The sequence below is a fragment of the Sminthopsis crassicaudata genome, chromosome 2, assembly GCF_048593235.1.
Source record: "Sminthopsis crassicaudata isolate SCR6 chromosome 2, ASM4859323v1, whole genome shotgun sequence".
NCBI lineage: Eukaryota > Metazoa > Chordata > Mammalia > Dasyuromorphia > Dasyuridae > Sminthopsis > Sminthopsis crassicaudata.
This window is the reverse complement of record NC_133618.1, coordinates 588,196,401-588,218,983: the sequence shown is the minus strand read 5'-3', so window position 1 is coordinate 588,218,983 and position 22,583 is coordinate 588,196,401. Positions and strand designations below refer to the sequence as shown.

The 22,583-nt window shown below is 34.7% G+C and overlaps 1 protein-coding gene across 3 annotated transcripts in view; it reads left to right on the top strand.

The window, feature by feature from the left end:
• Positions 1–22,583, top strand: part of GPAM (glycerol-3-phosphate acyltransferase, mitochondrial) — a 100,931-nt gene that overhangs the window by 13,912 nt on the left and 64,436 nt on the right. For 2 of the 3 annotated variants that reach the window (XM_074295594.1, XM_074295596.1), the window contains exon 1: positions 14,993–15,269. The exons of the other annotated variant lie outside the window; for it this stretch is intronic. The gene's annotated coding sequence lies outside the window, so the exon portion shown is untranslated. Of the gene's footprint in view, positions 1–14,992; positions 15,270–22,583 lie in introns of those variants that run through there. 3 annotated transcript variants of the gene reach the window in all.

Here is a 22,583-nt window from a genome sequence, read left to right as displayed (position 1 = left end):
AAACATATTTAACATGTATTGGTCAACCTGCCATCTCGGGCAGGGGGTTAGGGGGAGAGAGGGGAAAAATTGGAACAAAAGGTTTTGCAATTGTCAGTGCTGAAAAATTATCCATGCATATATCTTATAAATAGAAAGCTATAATAAAAAAAGAAATTATTACCCCCATTTTACAGATATCATGCCTACAGTGAATTTTGGATAAATATATAAAATATTCTAATAATCTATTTTTTTGTCATAAAGAATGCCAAGACATTTCACTTTGATGCATAGTCTATCCAGCATTAGAAAAATGCTCAAATGAAAAAAAAAAAAAAAGAAACATGAAATCAATATGGTTGTCCTTTCTTTCTTTCTGCCTTTTGACCTCATTTTGACCAAATCAGATTTTCTGGTAAACCATTTGGACTGTTTACAATTTGGCTTTCTGCTTGGATTCAGTCCTACAAATGATGGAATAGAAGAGTTGGTGTTAAATGAGAACTGATCTGAGGTTTCAGGCTCTCAAACTCTGGAGACTTTTGAACAGACCAAAGCAAAAATCCTAGGCCAGTAAAGACACTTTGCAAACATAATGGCAAGAGCAAGAAGCTGCAGATACATTTGAATAGACCAAGAGAACATCTTTCTTTCCAGCTCAACTGCTAGCAGGCTTAGTTCAGGCTTCTTGTGCTTCAGATCCTGAAAACCTCTCTGAATCTCTATATCATGACTTCCCTAACAAACACCTTAGGACCTATCCTTTTGAATTATTCTTTCCACCAGACTTACTAACTGGATGCAGATTTATTGCTTAGAAATTCCATATACTAGGACAGAAATGTATTATAATCTGTTGGTGACAACATGCTTTGGGAATCAGTGAATTGATCAATTGACCAGTTATTCATTAAGCACCTATTATATGCCAAGTGGCTGTTAGATGGCTCAGTGGATAGAATCCTGGGGCTGCAGGTCAGGAAGAACTGAGTTAAAATTTGGTCTTAAGTCACTTACTAGCTGTATGACCTTGACAAAATACTTAACCTCTGTTTGTCTTAATCCTTTAGAGAAGAAAGGAGTGGGAAATCACTGTAGTATCTTTGCCAAGAAAGCTTCTTGGATAGTACTGTCGTGCCAATGTCTATGGAGTCCTCAAGAATTGGATATGAGGACATTCTTGTTAAGGTAAAAGTGATTCCAGAAGATTTCAGAAGTTTCTTCTAATTCTAAGAGTCTATATGTGAGCATGGGATGAAACTGCCAAGGGACATACCCAATGAGTGTTTATCAAACTCCTATTATACCTCAGGTACTGGGGATGCAAACTTGGAAGTAAAACTATCCCACTCCAAAAGGAATTTATATTCTTTCAGTATTAAGCTGGGATTGGAAGCCAAATCTTTTGACTAGTACTTCTACAACATTGAAAGAATAGTTGGAAATAGTGATCTAAAAATTAAAAATTCAGTCAACTAAGGTATTTTTTCCTTTATAGGATCCTGAATAATCTAATTGGCTGAACTTTTTTTCTTTTCTTTTCTTTTTTTTTTTTTTAATTTTACTTTGTTCATTGGTTTTTGTTATTGTTGCTAGAATGTACTGGCTGTTTTGTATGGTCTAAGTCAATGTCACTGAAGGTCGACTCTGAGTCATATTTATCAGCATTATTGGATATTCACTATGTCCTGAGATGGCCATTTGTTCTGACTTTTTTTCAACTTTACAAACCACTGTGCATTTTGTTCTCTGCTTTCAAGATGCTATCAAGAGTGGAAACACATATAGATTTTCTCCCTAAGGTTTGACTGAGTCATCAAAGGCACAGATGCTCTGAAGATCCATTACTATAATTACTTCACTCAATTTCTTTAGGCAACTTCTCTATTTTTGAGGCTGATGTACATATTGTAAGAATGCTTCTGACCTAGCTTCCAAGGAAAGACTTTGATACAGTCTAGGCTAATTTACATTTGGAACCTCTAATATTTCTATCAAGTGAAATAAAATTCATTTGTTCACTTGACAATTATTAAATACCACTTCTTCAGTGCTTCTACAAGTCCTGGAAAATTATGCCAAGATAAAATTGCTTTGAGTGGAGACTATGAATAGATTCTATGCTATTCAAGTACCATAGTAGATCAATATATAGAGACTGACCATCAGGTAATGAAAATGTTGGTTTTAGTGACTTCTAGCAGTCAAACATCATACCAATTTTGAGGAGCTCATTTGCCAAATATCATGAAATAGAATAATAGAAATTATGAGTGTTATCATCTCACAAAGTAGAGTGAGAAAATAGTTAAAGAGAAAATGATATAAGATGTAATTAAGACAAATCATGCAAAGAGTATTTATGAAAGTGACTAGGAAGACAACAAAGAAATGCATAATAGACCAAATCTTTTCATATTACTGTAAGAAAAAATGCAAAATGGCCCTTAACACTATGCTTCTATTTCTGTAATACCTGATAGTGGAAAAAGGTCAGAAAATAGAGTAGAGAGGCCTAAAAATCACAATGATTAAAATGCTTATTAAACTAACTTAACTGCTGGTAGTCTTAATATGATTTTTGTTCAATAATTAATAAGACAGTAATTTCTAGGGAAAAAATCCATATTGACATATTCACTATAAATGAAGTATGTAAATGAAAGGAGAGAACTTGGTTTGCAAATTTTTTTCAAAGTAGTAGATTAAAGATATTAGTAAAGTTGATTTCATCCTATGCTGAAAGGCACATTTAAAAAACTAATCTCATAGATTTAATGTGCTTATTAGAATATCTGTGCTTATTAGAACAGCAGCAAACAGTTCACTATGGAGATAATTATTGATTTTTCATAAAGAATTTTTCTTTATGAGGAAGAAGAAATAGACAAATAATGTGAAGGACTTGACAAGTTCTTCCAAACCAAATCAATATATATATATATATATATATATATATATATATACATATATATATATATATATATATATATATATATATATATATATCTGGTTAACTAGTCATTTCAATGTAAAAGTAGGCATAAAGAAAGATGGTAAAAATAATGTTAAAGCATTGAGATGTCATAGTGGATAGAGTACCAGGTCTGGAGTCAAGAAGATATCTTCTTGGGTTCAAATCCATCCTTAGACACATACTATTTATGTGATCTTGGGCCAGTCATTTAACTCTGTTTCCCTCAGTTTCCTCATATGTGAAATAACCTGTTGAAGGAAATGGAAATCTATTCTTGTGTCTTTGCCAAGAGCTCATGAAGGCTCAAGAAGAGTCTAATACAATTGAACAACAATAATTAATGTTGGAAAACATGGAAGCTAATAGCTTATGTTTTAGATGTCTCACAGTTCCATGTCATGATGTAAGGAGAAGTTGAAGAGTATTCTATTTTCTTCTGAAGTCTGACTGACTGAAGCAGAGAAGGGCTAGATTTTTTTTGTTTTTTAAATTAATTTTATATTTATAACTTTTTTTTGACAGTATATATGCATGGGTAATTTTTTACATTATCCCTTGCACTCACTTCTGTTCTGAATTTTTCCCTTCTACCCTCCACTCCCTCTCCTAGATGGCAGGCAGTCTCATACATGTTAAATATGTTATAGTATATCCTAGATACAATATATGTGTACAGAACCGAATTTTGTATTGTACAGGAAGAATTAGATTCAGAAGGTAAAAATAACCTGGGAAGAAAAACAAAAATGCAAACAGTTCATACTCATTTCCCAATGTTTCTTCTCTGGGTATAGCTGATTCTGTCCATCATTGATCAATTGGAACTGAATTAGATCTTCTCTATGTTGAAGATATCCACTTCCCTCAGAGGACGTCCTCATAAAGTATTGTTGTTGAAGTGTATAATGATCTCCTGGTTCTGCTCATTTCACTCAGCATCAGTTCATGTAAGTCTCTCCAAACTTCTCTGTATTCATCCTGCTGGTCATTTCTTACAGAACAATAATATTCCATAACATTCATATACCACAATTTTCCCAACCATTCTCCAATTGATGAGCATCCATTCATTTTCCAGTTTCTAACCCCTACAAAAAGGGCTGAAGGGCCAGATTTGTTAGGAAGAATTAGTGTATATTATTGAGTTATATAAAAACAAGTTGGCTTGGCTTTTTTAAACGCGATTTTCTATACACAGTCCAGAGACTGAGAGACAGGAGCTAAACAGAGTAGACTTGTGTCATGGGGCAGAGAAGAAGGAATCCTATGCTCATGTACAATGTCTCATCCCTCAGGAATAGTATATGGTTGTGGACAAAAAACATGTCTAGCTTCTGATACTTGCTTATGTGTACTGAGAGAGGAGTTCACGGACTACAAATTCCTAGCTTCCTTCTGCCCTTATTTCCTATTCTGAAAATAATCAGTCAGTCAATAATCATTTAAAGATTAGATTTCCTGAGAACAGATTTTTCCTTCTTACCCAAGATATAGCAGTAGCTATGGTACTGATTACCAATAGAAGCACATAGTAATAGAGGACATGTGTTTGCACATTGCCTGAGAGAAGAGATCCTGAGAGTAGACTTTTCTTGTTATAAGTTACTTTGTAAGTTACATCAAGTTACACAGTTCTTAAATTCATGAAGCTCCCAAGAAAGAGAAAGCTATTGAGTTTAAGAATAAATCACTGTGGGAAAACTAGGACACTCATACATTGATTGTTGGTGGAGTTGTGAAATGATTCAACCATTCTGGAGAGTAATTTGAAACTATGACCAAAGGGCTATAAAACTGTGCATACTCTTTGAGCCAATAGTGCTATTATTGGGTCTATATCCCAAGGAAATCAATAAGGAAGGAAAAGGAGTCATATATGCAAAAAATGTTTATAGTAGTTCTTTTTGTGGTAGCAAAGAATTGGAAAAATGAGTAGATATCCATTAATTGGGGAATGGCTGAATGACTTGTGGTATATGAAGACAATGGAATATTATTGTTCTATAAAAATGATGAACAAGCTTATTTTAGAAAGGCTTGGAAAGATTTACATGAACTGATGCTGAGCAAACAGGTAGAACTAGGAATACGTTGTACACAATAACAGCAAGAATGTGTGATGATCAACTATGAAAGACATCATTCTTCTCAGAGGTTCAGTGATCTAAAGCAATCCAAAAAGACTTTGGACAGAAAATGCAATCTATATCCAGAGAGAGAACTATGGAAAACTAATGTAAATCAACATGTGCTATGTTCATTTCTTTTTTCTAGATTTTTTTCTCTCATGATTTTTCCCTTTTGCTTTGATTTTTATCTCCCAGTATGATTCATAAAAGCAATGTGTATTAAATATAAATTTACCAGACAAAAGAATGTTACTAGTCTGCTAAAAGATCATTGTGTCTGACTCTTCATGACACTCTTTGGGGTTTTCTTGGTAAAAATACTAGAGTGGATAGCCATTTCCTTCTAAATATAATTTTAAAAATGAGGAAACAGAGGCGATAGAATTTTTCTTGGTGAAGCAAGAATATATTCAATCAATGAGTCGGAGGTAAGGGTCTACTCAATACTATATACCTAAGGAATGTGGAGCAACAAAACATCTTATCTGTTGCTCTTTATTTGTCCTCTGCAACAACCTCAAGTTGTTTGATTGACAATGCCTTGCTAAAAGATATCCTGTCTTCATACCTGGATGAAAAGGCACCCTGTCTCTTTACCTGACTCCTCCTTACTCTCCTTCATAATTTACAACCTTGTAGTCTGTTAGCCTGCTAGCTAAGCCCCAAATTTTCAATATATAAAACTCTTCTGAATTATTTCTAATTTGCTAGACTTCCTTTGGAGACTAGTCTGTTAGCTATGGTGTAAATGAACTCTTTTGTGCCTTTAAGAGAATTTCTTTGTATTCTTTCAAACTATGAAGCATGACTCTCACACACTTCACAACATGGTCCCCATAGGACTATACAATGAGAGGTCAAGAGATCTGGATTTAGCTAATCCTCCTTACTACTGTTACTCCCTCAGTGCAGGTCTAATGTGAAGGGAAACAATTCATTATGTAGCCCCTCTAAATTTTTCTCTAATTTGAGAAAGTCTAATGAACTATTTGAGTATATTATGTTCTATCTGTTCATGAGATCCTATGAGTCCTTTAAATCTCATGCATTTTCTGTGAGATGAGATAAAAGTTTTCTCATATTCATGTTTTTAATACATCAAATGTCTATATAAGAATTAAGGGACTTTGTTATCCACATTTTGAGAAACCTAGATATAAACTATATCTAAGCTTTATTTTGAAAATATTCTCAGAGATTATAAAGTAGAAGAACATAAGATAGTTTACCTCTCAGACCTATGGAGGAGGAAGGAATTTATGACCAAAGAAGAACTAGAGATCATTATTGATCACAAAATAGAAAATTTTGATTATATCAAATTGAAAAGTTTTTGTACAAACAAAACTAATGCAGACAAGCTTAGAAGGGATGCAATAGACTGAGAAAACATTTTTACAGTTAAAGGTTCTGATAAAGGCCTCATTTCTAAAATATATAGAGAATTGACTTTAATTTATAAGAAATTAAGCCATTCTCCAATTGATAAATGGTCAAAGGATATGAATAGACAATTCGCAGATGAAGAAATTGAAACTATTTCTAGCCATATGAAAACATGCTCCAAGTCATTATTAATCAGAGAAATGCAAATTAAGACAATCCTGAGATACCACTACACACCTGTCAGATTGGCTAGAATGATAGGGAAAGATAATGTGGAATGTTGAAGGGGATGTGGGAAAACAGGAATACTGATACATTGTTGGTGGAGTTGTGAATACATCCAGCCATTCTGGAGATCAATTTGGAACTATGCTCAAAAAGTTATCAAACTGTATATACCCTTTGATCCAGCAGTGTTACTACTGGGCTTATATCCCAAAGAGATCTTAAAGAAGGGAAAGGGACCTGTATGTGCAAGAATGTTTGTGGCAGCCCTCTTTGTAGTGGCCAGAAACTGGAAACTGAGTGGATGCCCATCAATTGAAGAATGCCTGAATACATTGTGGTATATGAATATTATGGAATATTACTGTTCTGTAAGAAATGACCAGCAGAATGATTTCAGAAAGGCCTGGAGAGACTTACATGAATTGATGCTGAGTGAAATGAGCAGAACCAGGAGATCATTATACACTTCAACAACAATACTATATGATGATCAATTCTGATGGGCGTGGGTCTGTCCAACAATGAGATGAATCAAATCAGTTCCAATAGAGCAGTATATCTTGTAAATAAAAAGCTAAATAAAAAATAAAGAAAATATTCTCAGAGTTTGATTGTGGTTGATATTTTGATTGAGGATGATGATCAAAAAGAAAAAAAAAAAGGAACTACCCTTTGTGGCTAGCCCTCAGAGTAAGAAGTAGTCTATATTATTTTAGAATCTTTGGAGGTATCTGGGCCATGGGTTACAAGTTAGAGATAGATGAATAAAGTAAACCCTAATATCCATAGAAGTAACTTCAATATTAGCTGCTAATCTGTGGTCAGATCATAAAATTATTAGAATAAAGATTAAATTATTATTTATTTGGAAGACACAATAAAGACAGAAAAACATAATAGAACTTAAAATCCACTTTGTTTTAACAACTTAATGATGGCAAAAACATTTCTTAAGATTTTTTTGGGGGTAATTCATGTATGGAAACACTTTTCATTGATGTTGATTCTTTTGTGACTTACAGTTGGCTTCCTAGTATCCTAAGAAATTAAATAACATGCTCATGCAGCCATTATGATTCATGTAGCCATTATGAGTCAAAGCACAAGTAAAATAGATAATTTTTACTCCAAAACTGATTCTCTGTGCAATATACAACATTGCTATCCAAAAAAACTTTAACTAATGCAAAAATAATTGCCACCAACATGATGGTAGAAGAACTCAGAAACTATCTCAGTCACTAAACATTTAATCTCTTTGTAAAATGAAGGCATGAATTTCAAGGACTGCATAACTTTGGAACATAATCTCATTTATAAAACATTTTGAAAGATGATGATAGAAGAATACAAGAAATGCCATCGGAGAAAAGTAAAAATTTAATCGATAAACATTTATTATGTGCCTATGTGAAGCAATGGGGCACAAATAAGAAACATTAAAGATAAACATAACTTGCTCTCAAGGATTTTGCAGTATAATATAATATAATATATATTATATATGTGTGTTATATTATATATTATTATATATACACATATGTGTATATATAATAGAGAATACAGCACTTACTATAGCACTTAAAGAAGCTTAAAAATGGGGGAGCAATTTAGGGAGTACCTGATTCAAGGAGAGTTGAAATCAAACAGAGCTCCAGATTCAAAGTGGAGTAAAATAGAAGTCAAGTTTTCCCCTCTAAAGGCTAAGAAAAACGTTTAGTGCTCTATCCTCTAGGTCTCCAATCAGGGAAATTGAAGAAGGTGGTATCCAAAGCTTGGGTGGTGATGGAATTAGAAATGATGAGTTTTTTCCTGGGAGGAGCAGTTTATTCTGTGGAGTTGAAACCTGGCAAAGTTGCAGATGCAGAGTTTTTGTATGTGATCCAAGCAAACTATCATCCCACCAGCATTACAGATGAAATTGGAAGGAAAACAACAAATAGATGCAAAATGGAACAATTTGTTAGTATTTTATATTATTTTCATTGTCAAGAATTATATTCCATACTTACTTAAAGAAAGAATAATAAGACATTTTGTATTATAATTGGAACTTTACCATGTTAGATGAATTTTTTAATAAAGGATTTATGGAAAGTTGCAGACTAAAATTTTATAATAGGAAAAGGCATGGCAAAGGCTTCCCAAACTGATGAATACCTGGATCCAACAAAGGCCAATGTACAATGCACTCTGGGAAATGATGATTAGATAAGATATAATCCTTGTTATAAAGGGACTTTTACTGTCTAATAGTAAGAGATGACATCTCACATACCCCAGATGTGTTTGCATGTTTGTATATTTGTATGTATGTTTGCATACAAAAACATAGACTTAGAGTATGCATGAATATATAAATATGTGAATACATATATGAATAGTATGCAAAAATGTATATATACAAACCCCTTTTATCTGATCTCATATAAATATCATATCATATTTATATGTGTCCTTACATGTGTGTGCATATATACATATCATGAAATGAACATATGTGTATGCATGCATATATAAGGGAACAATTGAAACCACTTATACAAAAGCATGTGTTTTATTCATTTATTTAATAAGCATTTATGATTTGGCCCTGTTGGAAATACAATTGAAGGGATGTAGAGATAAATATTAGTAAGAAATGGAGAAGAAAAGATTAGGTAAGCTTCTGTTGCCTTAGCAAATCTATTTGGTTCAAGCCTAATGAACAGTGGGCTTTCTCAGTGATTGCAGAGGCAGTTGAGGGCAACATGGCCACTAAAGTTAGGAGGGAAGATTTTATTTTTGTACTATAGAGTAGACAAGATCCTTGTAATAAGTATAAAAGGCTCCACAAAATGAAGAACACTGTGTAAACTTTAATACCCTTTTAAATACCATGTTTAATAACATGTTAATCTGGTACAGCTACTATCTCTCCAAGCTAGATTAATGGTTGGTATATCTAGCTAGATTCTCACACAGTCCTTGTCTTGGTCCTCTTAGATGGATAAATGTAGATGAAACTCCTGCCAGAGCCCTGTGTTTAGTCCTAGGCATTTCATCCAGCCCATGGTGGTCTCCAAGTTTCCTAAGCTCTCTACACTGAGCAATCAGAATTGAATAGGGAGACATTTGTTACAGGCTGTTTGTATCTTTCTGTCTTTTGTGTACTTATAGCTTGTTCTTTCTCCCCCAGTGAATTATAACCTTGTGCTAGAAAGGGACTGTGCTTTCTTCTTCCCTAGTAATTCCCTTGGTACAATTGGTGCTCAGTCAATGCTTCTGACTTCAGCAAAATATTGCACTGAAGTCCAGGTGGTCCTTTTAGCTGAGATACCCTATGTCCTTTGTTTTACTCTGGTACACTGTGATCCCTGTCCTAAGGATCTTCCTCTTTTTATTCAATAAGGTTAATCCCTTTCTGGAAACAAATTATGCACTTAAGGAAACTCATGTGGAAGATGGATTGGAATAGAAAGAGTTGAGGCAAGGAAGGATTCTGAGAACTTGGTCAGAATAGGTTAGTAAATTTCAAGCTCTCCAGATTTTCCCCATAATTGGAGCAAATTTGCACCTCAGGGCAAACATAATATTGGTGAAAAATCAAGAAGACTTGGAGTAGAACAGGGGTCCTCCTGGTACAACCCAAGAAGATCTGAAGAATTAACCCATGTGAAGTATAACCTTTAGGCTAGATTGCAGAAACATCAAATAGGGACCCCTGTTCTACCCCAATAAAAGACCACAGGTCCTGGTATCACATATACCATCAATCAAAAGAACTAGGACTATGATCAAAAATGTCATATCTAGCAATATTATTCACAGTACTGCATGAAAAAAGGGACATTTAACAAACTTGAAGATTTTCAGGACTTTCAATCAAAACCAAACTCAATAGAAAACATAAGAGCCTATATCAAAGAATTTAATTTCAAGGAATTTAATATGGACATATTGTTTGTCTTATACATGGAAATATATACCACATGTTTAAGAGTGACATCAACAGTTGGATAGCTCAAAAGAAAGATTGAGACAGAGTTGAGTATGATCTGATTCTTTAAAAAAAATACACAGAAAAGGTAAAAATATGAATGATGTTATACAAATGAAATGTAAAAGAAGAATAGACAGAGGCATTACAAGGGGGAGAAGGGTTTGTAGTTCTGAAAAGCTACTCACATCAGGAATGGGTTAAATAGGCAACACTAAGAGAGGGGGAATGAGTAGAAGGGGAACTAAAGGATCAAGAGAAAAAGACAAGGGAGGGATTCATGGTGAGGGGAGATTTATACAGCTATACTAATATTGTTTTAGATCCATGTTTGCTTATGGGTAATGCATATGTTTATATACATATATGTTTATATATAATATACAAATAAATATATATATATGCATGTACATCTGAGTACATATAGATATGTATGCATGCTGCTCTATGTATGTGTTTATGCAGGTATATGTATATATGTGTAAGTCTGTGGGTGGGTGTGAATATATATGTATAGATATATGTGTATGTGTATGTGTATATCTAGATATATATAAATTAGTATATCATTGCTTAATTATAACCTGCTTAGAGAAGATGGGGGGATGAAGGGAAAAAAAGTATAAAGTAAAAAAAGTGTGCAGCAGATAACAAAAGAATAATCTACAAGGAAGCAAAGAAAAGATGCACACTAATGAGTATAAATTATTTTACTATTATATAGCCTTTTTTGAACTGCTAGTTTATTGTTATATAATTGGAATCCTCCCTGATGTTCTGCATGTGTACATGGCAATCTTCTGTTTTGTTTTGTTTTATTTTCCTTTTCTGTTTTTTTTTTACCCTATTCTTTTTAAAAAATAAAATAAATTTAAAAAAAAAAGAAAGATTCGAGGCAAGGAGAATAATGAAGATAGTACAATCATTTTGGTGAGCAGTTATAGGTGAGTAGACAGAATGGGTCAGTGTTAAGTTATATTGTATAGGTAGAACTGGTGAGATTTGGTAATTTACTAGAGTTAGGAAATATGTATAACACTGAAATTACAAATCCATGAGACTAGAAGACTAATGGGTTCTTCAGCAGAAACAGGAAATTTCCAAGAGAAGTGTTTTGAAGGGAACGATAATTAGTTCTCTCTTGGAAAAGTTGTTTGTAATATCTTTAAACACCTAGTTTGAAATGTTCGGAAGCTAGTTGGTGATGTGAAACTAAAGTTCAAGGGAGAAATTGGACCTGCATGCATGCATCCCCCCAAAATATATGTGTGTGTGTGTGTCTGTGTGTGTATGTGTGTGTGTGTGTGTGTGTGTGCATATATGTGGTTATTTGTGAATCCTCTAGAGAGTTAATAATTAATCCCCTGTGAAATTCAACTTCCTCATATCTAAAATGAAGACAATATCTTTATTACTCATTACAAGAATGTTGGTAGGACTTAGTGAAATTTGGATGGAACCAAAGTTCTATGCAAGTTGTAAGTTATTATTCTTTTCCTATGATCTCTGGAGGGAAACAATGTGATCTAACTCATTCACAGATGGGAATGACTGATAATCTCTAAAATTGTGGAGATGAAAGATAAGGGTATATTTTAAAAGAGGAATTTAGCCCAAATGATTCTTTTCATGGTGGCATTTGAGAAAGGATGACAAAATAAAATGTTCAGGCTGTATGGGGAAGGTGTCACTGGAGAATTGGGAGGAGCCATTTTCCTTTTACCACACTGTCCCTTAAATCACACTAACTCTGTCTCTAAGCAAAGTTTTCTCATTTTAATCCTTAGATTTCTTCAAATTCACTTTGCTTCAATTCTGACTGATGTGGACTGAGAATCCACCCTTACTTTGAGTGAGAGGGAACTGATTGGATATTTCAGTTCTTCAGAACTGAGATAACTTCATTTTGTGCTTTTGCTTTTGAATAGGTAGAAACTTCTTTGAAAGGTTCTTTGAAAGAGGGTGTTTCCACTCCCTTATTTATTACATATCACTTTTGGGGATGAAGGAGAAATGAAGAGGGGAGACAAAAGGGAGGAAGAAAGAAAAAGACATAAAACTACAATAAATACTTATGAAAAATCTTTCTGTATTGGTTGTTGGGTTGGAGAGGAGGATCACACCTTTAATGGAACAGACTGGAGGCCAGTATTAGGCAGGTAAAAGAATATTCAGGTGGACTAATTTTTTTGTTTTTTTTTTTTAAATATCAATTCTAATTAGAGTCCAAATTTCCAGTTTTATTAGTGGATGTTATGGGCCAGAACTTGAAACTAGGTACTAAGTGGAATTGAGGAGACAATGGTTAAATCTAGTTTAGCATTGATTAAATTCTACAACAAATAATGGTTTCCTAGTGATATAATGATTGATTTATACTCAGTGTAGAGCATATAAGCAAGAAGCTCTCAGGGCTAAAAAAGACAAGGGCATTAGAAGCTGTAGGAGGCTGAGACAGATCCATTCCATTGTCCACCTTTGGAGACTGAAGCACAAACCTTTGGATTTGGGAAATTCAGAAGTCAGAGAAGACAGGAGGGAGCTCAAGCTCTCAGAGCCAAAGAGGGAAATAGGCCTTTTAGAAAGCTAATTGGGCCCCAGGAAAGGAGACAAGACTTTGAAAGTGATAATAAAGGATTTGGACTTTAACCCCTGGCTACTCCTGTGGTGATTACTGAACTGAAATGAAGGCTGCTTCCAGAGACCTCAAGAAAACCTCCACAGAGAACATGATATTTTAGAGAGAACATTACAAGTCGGTGGTTATTCCATTCTATATCAGTAATTGATCCAATAACTGGCACTGCAATAATATTTAGGGATATTTGCTGAAAAGATTTAACAAAACTATAGCAGAAAAATATTTTTCTCAATAATAGAGCAAACTTCCTTTTCTACCACCTACCTTGGTCCTTGGGGAAAATAGACTCACATATAGAAAACACTCAATAGATATTTGTTGAAATTAGTTCAATCAAATTTAATTGAAAGAACACTAAATTTTAAACATAAATATTCATAGATTGTGTGGTATGCCTGTGTATGCTAGCATATTTAGGAATGTTAAGTAGCACATACAGAATTTAGAGTCATAATTTAGGATTAAGAAACTTTGGCTCCAATTACAGCTCAGTAAATTATAATCAGTATGATTTAAGGCAAGTAAAATCTCCATTTGATCATCTGTCAAATAAGAATAATGGCACTTGATCTGCCTGCCATGATTCTTTAAATAAAAATAAAATAAAATTAAAAATAATTAAAGAACAACAAAAAGAGAATTTTTCCAGATAAAAGAGAAACATTATATATGAAATCTGAATACATACACATATACAGCTTTCTTTTAAAAATATAAAATAAATTCAACATTTTACTTTCAAAGCTATTCTGTTTATTTGTTTCCTCTTAAATTTCCTTCTGTTTCCTTCTGAATATTTTTCAGCTGTTTCAATGACAATTTTTCCTTCTCTTTTCTCTAGCTTTCTCCTTTCTCTAACCCCTCTCTCCAAATAAAATGAGAGGAAAACAATTCTTATTACCAATTAGCATAGTATATCAAAACAAATCCACTTATTTTCCAAGTACACAAATAATATGTCTTTTCCTGCACTTTTGTAGGTAGCATGCTTCATTTTTCCTGCCTGACTTCTATGGAATGAATAAAACAATATATGTGAATATGCTTTGCAAGTAGAAAACCCAGATATAAATATAAAATATAGCCTTTAGGGAAGTTTAAAGTCTGCCATTTAACAATTAATTTTAAGTGAAGTTTTAATATCTCTGAAAGTCTGTGGGAAAGAAGATTAATTTTGTACTCAACTTTTCAGTGGCAGGGTAATGGAATGATATAAACTGAAGTCTAGTATTTCCTATGCTTATGCTGTCATGATTTGAACACTATTATCTCGCTAAAGTAATGAACAGCATGAATTTAGCAGTTAGCAGTAACTCTCTTTCCTCTGATGGGCTTGATTTTGATAGGCAAATGTATGTTATCCCATGTGACAGTATGAAGCATGAGACTTTGACTACTAGAGTTGGAACTCCTTCCAGCCTGGAGGGGGATGGGAATAGATACTAGTATTTGCCCCAGAAATCTTGCCACCAGGCCAGGCCAAGAAGAGGTAAAGAAGACACCATCTGCTGCATCATTAAATAATAACAAGCCTTGATATTCATTCCAGAAGCTTTGGACTTGTTTGTTCTTCCTGGTGGAAGGGCAATTGTGATTGGCCCAACTAGAGAGAGTTATCATATCTTATCTCGGGCTGGTTATTATTTGATTAAAAGAGCCTTCCTCCTCCTGCTTAGTTTCAAAACAGAGCACTGGTTGGGGCATTTGTGCCTGCTGAGCTTGCAGTCATCAAAGAGACTTTTTTGGAGGTTACTGGAGAACATTATAAGTCCCTGAACCACTGCCCATCAGCCTGGCTCCACAAGTAATCATCCAGAAGAGCAAGGTTTCTGCTTTTAGGCTTTCCTTGGCTTTCCAGTGGTGGTCTCTCCAGAGCTGTGGACTCGCTAATTGTGATTTAACCACTTGCAAAAAACCTGCAAACACCCTCAACATTTGAGCAGCCAGGTAACTTTTCTATACTGTTCTATTTCTTGAGTTGTCTCATGTGGAAGATGAGGGAAACTCCTGTTGGGCTCAAAGGGATGGAGGCAGTACTTTTAGACACTAGCATCTGAATGTCAGAAAAATAGAAGATAAAAATGGAGATGTTAGATTTAGAAGAGCTTAGAAATACTTCTGGCCATCCAGATCCCTTTTTGGATTCTGAAAATGACAATGGTAAAGTCAGTGTGCTTTCTTGTATGTTGTTTACCTTGGGAAAGACAACTAACTAAATAAACTATAGCCAATTTAAGCTCTAAAGATCTATTTTACCATTCTCTTGGTCAGCAAACTTTCTTATAGCTAAGGATTCTTAATGTGGTCTATGAATTTGGTTTTTTAAGAAAAGATTTGGAGAATTATGTAATTGGCTTCCTTCATAATCCTATGCATGTTATTATTATTATTTTTTGCATTTAAAATATATTCTGAGGAGTTCTTAGGCCTCAGCCATCTGCTGGAAGGGCCACACCATAAATAAGGGTGAGAACCTTTGCTTTAAGCTTATTGATTTTGTATACATTCCTTCTTGGTGTTTTCTTTTCATGGCTACATCTCTGAAGGGAGAACAGATATTACTTCTTAAAGCTAAATTTAATTCTTTATACTTCACCTATCTATAAATGCATGAGGGATGCAAATGTGACTGTTTGTGCTTTTGTTACTTATTAAAACATAACCTGGGGATGCTTTGGGAAAAGTTCCCAGTTCTGAATTTCCTTTCTAAATTCTACTATCCTATTTCACTTGAGGATTGTATTTTATTTGAAATGTGTTTCTTTTCATTTCTACCATGTTATAAGCTTTAGATTTTAAGTGGGTGAGGAAATTGGCCAGAAAACTATGTTAAAGGCTTTTTTTCTGTGATGAAAGCTGGAGTTCTTGTAGGTGACCTGATAACTATAACTATGCAAAGGAAGGATGAAGGAAAGAAATGAAGGGGGAGATTTCACATTTTTAAAAGATGCTTGGGGGGGAAATACATATTACAAATATAAATGGAAAAAAGTAGGGTTGTTATGGGTATCATTAAATCATGAAGTGATGCTTTCAATAAATTCCTTATGCTCTGAGAGTTATAAAGCAATCATTCAAATCACTATTCTTTTACTTACATTTTCTGATTGTCTTATATTTTGTTTTTCCTTAATGTTTTTTCTTGAGTTCCTATTTGCTATTATTTGTGCTCTAACTAGGTTAAGGAACCTGGGCCATTGACCCAGAGTACTGAAATAGAGGGCAAAGGGATTTTATGAACTGAAAGTTCTATATTCATTATGCATATGCTGTTATGATTTGAATACTTCCTATCTCCTCACTAAATTGATGTTCACTTGCCAGATAAACTTTCCTCAGTGGTTTTAAGTTTGATAGACAAGGGCCTGTTGTCCTAAGTGACAATATAAGGCATTAGGCTTGGAGGAACAGGGAGACTCTAGTTCCCTGATAGATTGCTCTTGGCCTAAGAAATAGGCCATATTTCTAAATGGCTGAAGTGATGCTGTTCCTTAAGATCAAATACAGTCCCAGAGAGAGGGGCAGCACAGACTAACACAAGTGATGGGTGGCAGTTCTATCCCTTGGATAACTTTCCACATAAGGATATGGAATCTTTAAAGTGACTTAATTTGAGGTGATTTAGTTCCCCCCGGGGGCAGTATACATCTCTGGATCACATTTACTCATAAAAGAAGGGATTTTTCAGGGGCATCACACCATATTTTCTCCCCTGGGCAAAGAGGGATTCAGGCTGCTAAGTTGGGGTGCTTCTTTTCCTCCTATTGTTAGAGAAAAATCAGCTCTGGAATAATTCTTCAGACTATGATGTACTCTTTTTCCTTGCTCTACTGCATCAGCTTGAGGCTCCAGAATTCCTAGCTATGATTCTGGCAAAAAAGATATCTTCTGAGCCATTTTTGTTTAGGGAATTTTTTTTAGGTAAAATGACTATTCTTTTTGATAGGAAATGGGACAGTGCTACTAATAAGCTTCCTTTGCTAATGAAACTCTCAAAATTATTGACTAGCAATATTTGTTGTTATTAATCAGATATTTCAGCAGTAGAAATGACACAGACATTACATTTTAATTACTTTTGGAAGTATAAGCTTCCAGAATACATAGGGATTAGGCTTATATAGAACTTTAAAATTGGATATGACTAAAAGTAGTCATTTGATCTGTCTCTCATCAAGGCCTGAAGTGATCTCTTTAGCATTCTTGATAAGTGATTTTATTCAGCCTCTACTTGAGTAGTTTCAGTGAAGTTCTTGTGCAGACTTCTTTTCTATAACTTCTGCCCTTTGATTTGTAGTCTTGCTTCCTGTTACCAACCACAAGCTCTCTCTGATAATCAACAAACTTTTATTAAACCCGACTACATGCAAGTAACAATGCAGGTGATGGAAATACAAAGACAAAAACAAAACAGTTCTCATCCTTAGGAAGGCTACAATTCTATCAGAGGAGATAATTTGTGCACACATAATTGTGTATGAAATACATACAAGATAATTTTTTGGGGGGAAGTCTATAATATTTGGAGGGGGAAGGAGAAGAAAGGGGAGACTTCATGTTCAAAAGTGATATTTGAATAGTTTTTGATTTTTTGTCCTCTAAAAATATTTATTTATTTTTCAATTGTATTTTATTTTTTCCAAATACATGCAAAGATAATTTTCAATAGGCACCTTCACAAAACCTTGTGTTTTATAATTTTCTCCCTCTGTCCCCTTTCCCCCTTCCCAAGACAGTAGGCAATCTGATATAGGTTAATGTTTGCAATTCTTCTAAATATATTTCCATATTTGTCATGCTGAGCAAATAAAAAAAAATCAGATCAAAAGGGGGAAAAAAAAAAAAACATGAGAAAGGGGAAAAAAAACCAAGCAAACAAACAACAACATAAAAAAGTTAAAAATATACTTTGATCCACATTCAGTCTTTATACTGAATAGTTCTTTATAGTTCTTTCTCTGGATGGGTGGATGGAACTTTCCATCACAAATCTCTTAGAATGCCTTGAATTGCCTCACTGTTGAAAAGAGTCAAGTCCATCACAATTGATCATAACATAATTCTGTTATTGTGGATAATGTTCTCTTGGTTCTGCTCACTTAGCATAGTTCATTAGCCTTTTCAGAAATCAGACTGCTTATTATTTCTTATAGAACAACAACATTCCCGGTAGAAACCCGGTAGAAACACTGTTGGGTCAAAGGGTATGCATATATTTGAGTAATTTTAAATGAAAAAAGAGGCAGAGAGGTAATGGGAGTCTATTCAAGGAAGGGATGCCTGTTGACTTTCACTGTTAATTATGGTGCCAGTGGACCCATTCTTCTATTTACATCTCGGGAAAAGAGGGACCATTAGTGTTGATCTCACTCCATTCCTGACTTGGATTCTTGTGTAGTTGGGTTGTTTTGGACTTTTGTTTGGTTGGATCCACATTTTCATGGGTATAGATAATTCCCAGGGTGATAATCTCCTAGATGTAAACCTGACACTTTTCTGTAATTCATTATCTTAGAAAGTTGCTCAGGACACTGAATAACTAAGTGAATTGCCCATGATCACACAGATATTATGAACCAAATAGGTCTTCCTAATCCCAAGACTTGCATATACATATGCTAAATTGTACCAGACTGTACTGGCTGTAAGTGGTCAACAGACATTTATTAAGCATTTACTATGTCTTAGACACTATGGATAAAAATAGAAAAGTAGGATTGTTGCTGCTCTGAAGGAGTTTACAAAATAAATGTAGTACATAATGATTGGGATAAGAGGTACTAATAATTGGGAGAGTCAGAAAAGGTTTCTTGAATGAATTGGTGTTTGACTTGATACTTGAATGAAGTTAGGGTTTTAGAGACTGAGATAAGTAGGGAGGAGTATTCTCTTTATGTAAGGGCATGGAGAAGAAAGTTTGAGGGTAGTGCTTGAGGACCAGCTAAGAGGCCATCTTGGTTGAAAATAAGTCAGAATGAAGAGTCAGAATTTGAAGGCCTTTATAAGTCTACTAAGGAGTTTCTATGTGATTCTAAAGACAATGGGGAGTTGAAGCTTCTTGAACAGAGGTGTTCTTTAGTCATAATTTGGTAGCTATATGGCAGCTCCAGTAACATTAGATGCAAAATGCTTTTACAAATATCTTTTTGACCAGTTGCATTGTTTAGTTTGCTCATTTCTGTTCAGTCAAAATGCACCATCAACTGTTTTCTCCCTCTTTATCCTTTTCCTTTAGTGCAATTATTATTTGACTCAGGTATGACCTCAGGGCATTCCAGTACTTGTGATTAGCTCTTTTATCTTAGCAGGAAAAATATAAGAAGCTCCTGTTTGAGCCAGTTTTTGACTCAGTATCTAGTGTACCTCCCAAGATTCTGATTGCCTCACTGGATTTTCTGCTTGTTTTAGATTCCTGCCTACTGCTATGCAGTAGCAGTCATACAAGCATCAAGGCAGCAATAAGGCAGTATATGAGAAAAGTAATGATTCTGTGTGAATGCTCTCAGTAATGTATGATTCCTTCAGCCCTCATCCTGTCTGCTTGAATTCCTGAAATAAGCACTGTGACCTCTGCTAACCATGAGCCCCTATCATTACATGGGTTTCTAAGTCTGATATCCCACCAAGAACTACACCTGTCTTGTCAATGCACAGAGACCTGATACAACTTTAACCTCCATAACTCTCTGAGATCACAGTTTACATTAGTCAGGACCTGAGAACAGTTGAGCTAGAAGGGCCCTTTTGAAACGGTCAAATCCAACTCCTTTGTTCTAGAGACAAGGAAAGTGAGACCCTGAAAGTTATTATATCATGCCCAAAGCTACCGATAACTGTAAGTATACCCTAGATTATAGAACTCATATTCACAGCCCCAGATTGGTGCTTTTTCCACTCTTCTCAATGGCTTCAATTGAATATGGGAAATTGTGCACGATAAAAGACTGACTTCAGATGCCCCTCTGCAAAATTATCAGTTTTAATTTTTTACCCCCTTCTATTTCTAACAGGGTCTTTTCTTTCCTGTAATGCCTTTTCTCTCTACTCCCTTTTCCTATCCAGTTCGTCCCCAGTGTCTTTATATAGCCCAGAGGTTTGAAAGAAAATTCACAGGAAAGTGTCAATGTCTAAAAATGATGGAATGTAGTGTTCTCTCCTCAAAATGATATGTGCTTTTAAAAAAATGATGTTCATTTAAGCCAAAGAATTGAAACTCTCACATTAAAATGTTAAGAATTGTGGCAGATGATAGGGGAGATAATTTCAAGCAGTAAGAGGGAATAAAGTGAGTGTTTTCCCATGATACGTTGAGAGGTTATGAGGCTGTCTGCCTATTTAGAAAGTAGACTTGCTCCTGGACACCAACAGACATTGATATCTGCCTTGAAACGGCCTTTATAATCATCACTGTTGCCTAAAGATTATTTGAAGTAGATGCACAGCCATATTCTGTTCACCAGATGTAGAACCTAACCTTATTCACTTCACCCTAAGTGACTTATTTATTCCATTACCAACTCCAATATATGGTGGTCTACCTTTACTTTCCTAGCTACATTTAATTTTCCTTTTGTGTGAACTCTCAGGGAAAGGCCCTGAGACAATTCATCTAAAGGAAAACAAAGTATTTAGCATTTTTAAAAGAATATTGAAAGTTATTACTCTTCATGAAAAGAGCCCATGTCCTAAAAATTGAAATTTGTAAGTTACATTGAAAGAAATGATTGGTAAAGAACCTACCTGCAACATTATAAAGTAGAAAAAAAATTGGTATTTGATTTCATCCTTCCTCCCTTGCTTGGACCATTTCTTCCTTCTTGATGCTCATCTGACCTCAATTCTCCTAAGAGAAACTCTTGCTCTTAGTTGGCTTAGTTGGCTTTCAACTAATCCCTAGGGCTATACTAGCTAATTATTGTTATTATTAATCATCTCCTTACATTTAAATAGCATTTAAAAGTTTGCAAAGTACTTTCCTCACAACAACCCTGAGAAGTAGATAACTATAAATGTTACACCTATTTTAGAGTTAAAGAAACTGAGACTCAGGAAAGTTGTGACTTGCCTATATTCAGTCAACTAGAACATGTGCAGAACCTCAGCTTTCCATCTTTTGAGTCTATATGTTACATTGTCTCAACAAACTGACAATAGCTGAAGGTATGATCACTTCCAGATAATTTAATGTACTTTCAAAAGGAACTCTTAGAAACCAAACTGATTTTTATACTCAAGGGGATGAAGATTATGAGTGGGAAAAAGGGAGGAGGAGTGGTTAGTTTAAAACCAAACTAAACCACACCCACCATCACTACCACTGCCACTACCATCTTGATTTGCAACCAAGGAACCCATGTTCCCATCATTTCAATTGTGACAGTTATTAGCTATATGACTTTAGATAAGCCATGTCACTTCTCTGGGTCTGTTTTCCTATTAGTAAATCAAGGAGTTTAGATTACATAATTTCTAATTATGCAATATTCTAACATTTTATAATTTAAATAAAATTTAGTAAGTAGACTGGATAGTTGGGGAAGGGTAAGCCTAGCCCTTTCCAGTCATCCCATGTAAATGTAAATCTTTCTTTGATAATTCAGGAATAATGAAATTCGATTTTGTGAATTAAGTAGAGAACACTGGCTCTGGAGTCAGAGAGCTTGAATTCATATCTTAATCTCTGATGTGTACTATATGTGGGATCTTGGGTAAGTCCTTTAACTCTCAGACTTCTGTTTTTTCATTTGCAAAATGAGAGGGGTGAACAAGCTTGCCTCTAGTGATCCCTTCCAACTCTAAGTCTATGATCTGAATTATGCCAGGATATAAGAAATGAGCTGGAGAAGGAAATGGCAAACTGCTCCCATGTCTTTGCCAAGAAAGCCCCAAATGGGGTCACCAAGAGTCGGATACAACTAAATAGACTCAACAGCAAAATAAGAAATAATAGGTTAAAGGAAATCTTTCTCAAGTTCTAAATACAAAGTTGAATCCCAAGGTGAATTTTTCCAAAAGGGTCATAATGGGAAAGTGAAATCTTATTTAAAATAGAAATCTCAACCATATCTTATCTATCCCTCAGGAACTATTTTACCTTGAGATGAAATATAGAACCTAGTCTGCCAGCCTCCAGAGTCAGTCTTGGAAGCAAATGGTCTTAGTTTTCACACTAAGTCCCTTCTAATTAAAATCCTCCATCATTGCTCTGATGCTGCTGGAGCAATACTCCCCATCCCCCTACCCTAAGTCAGCAGGCAGACA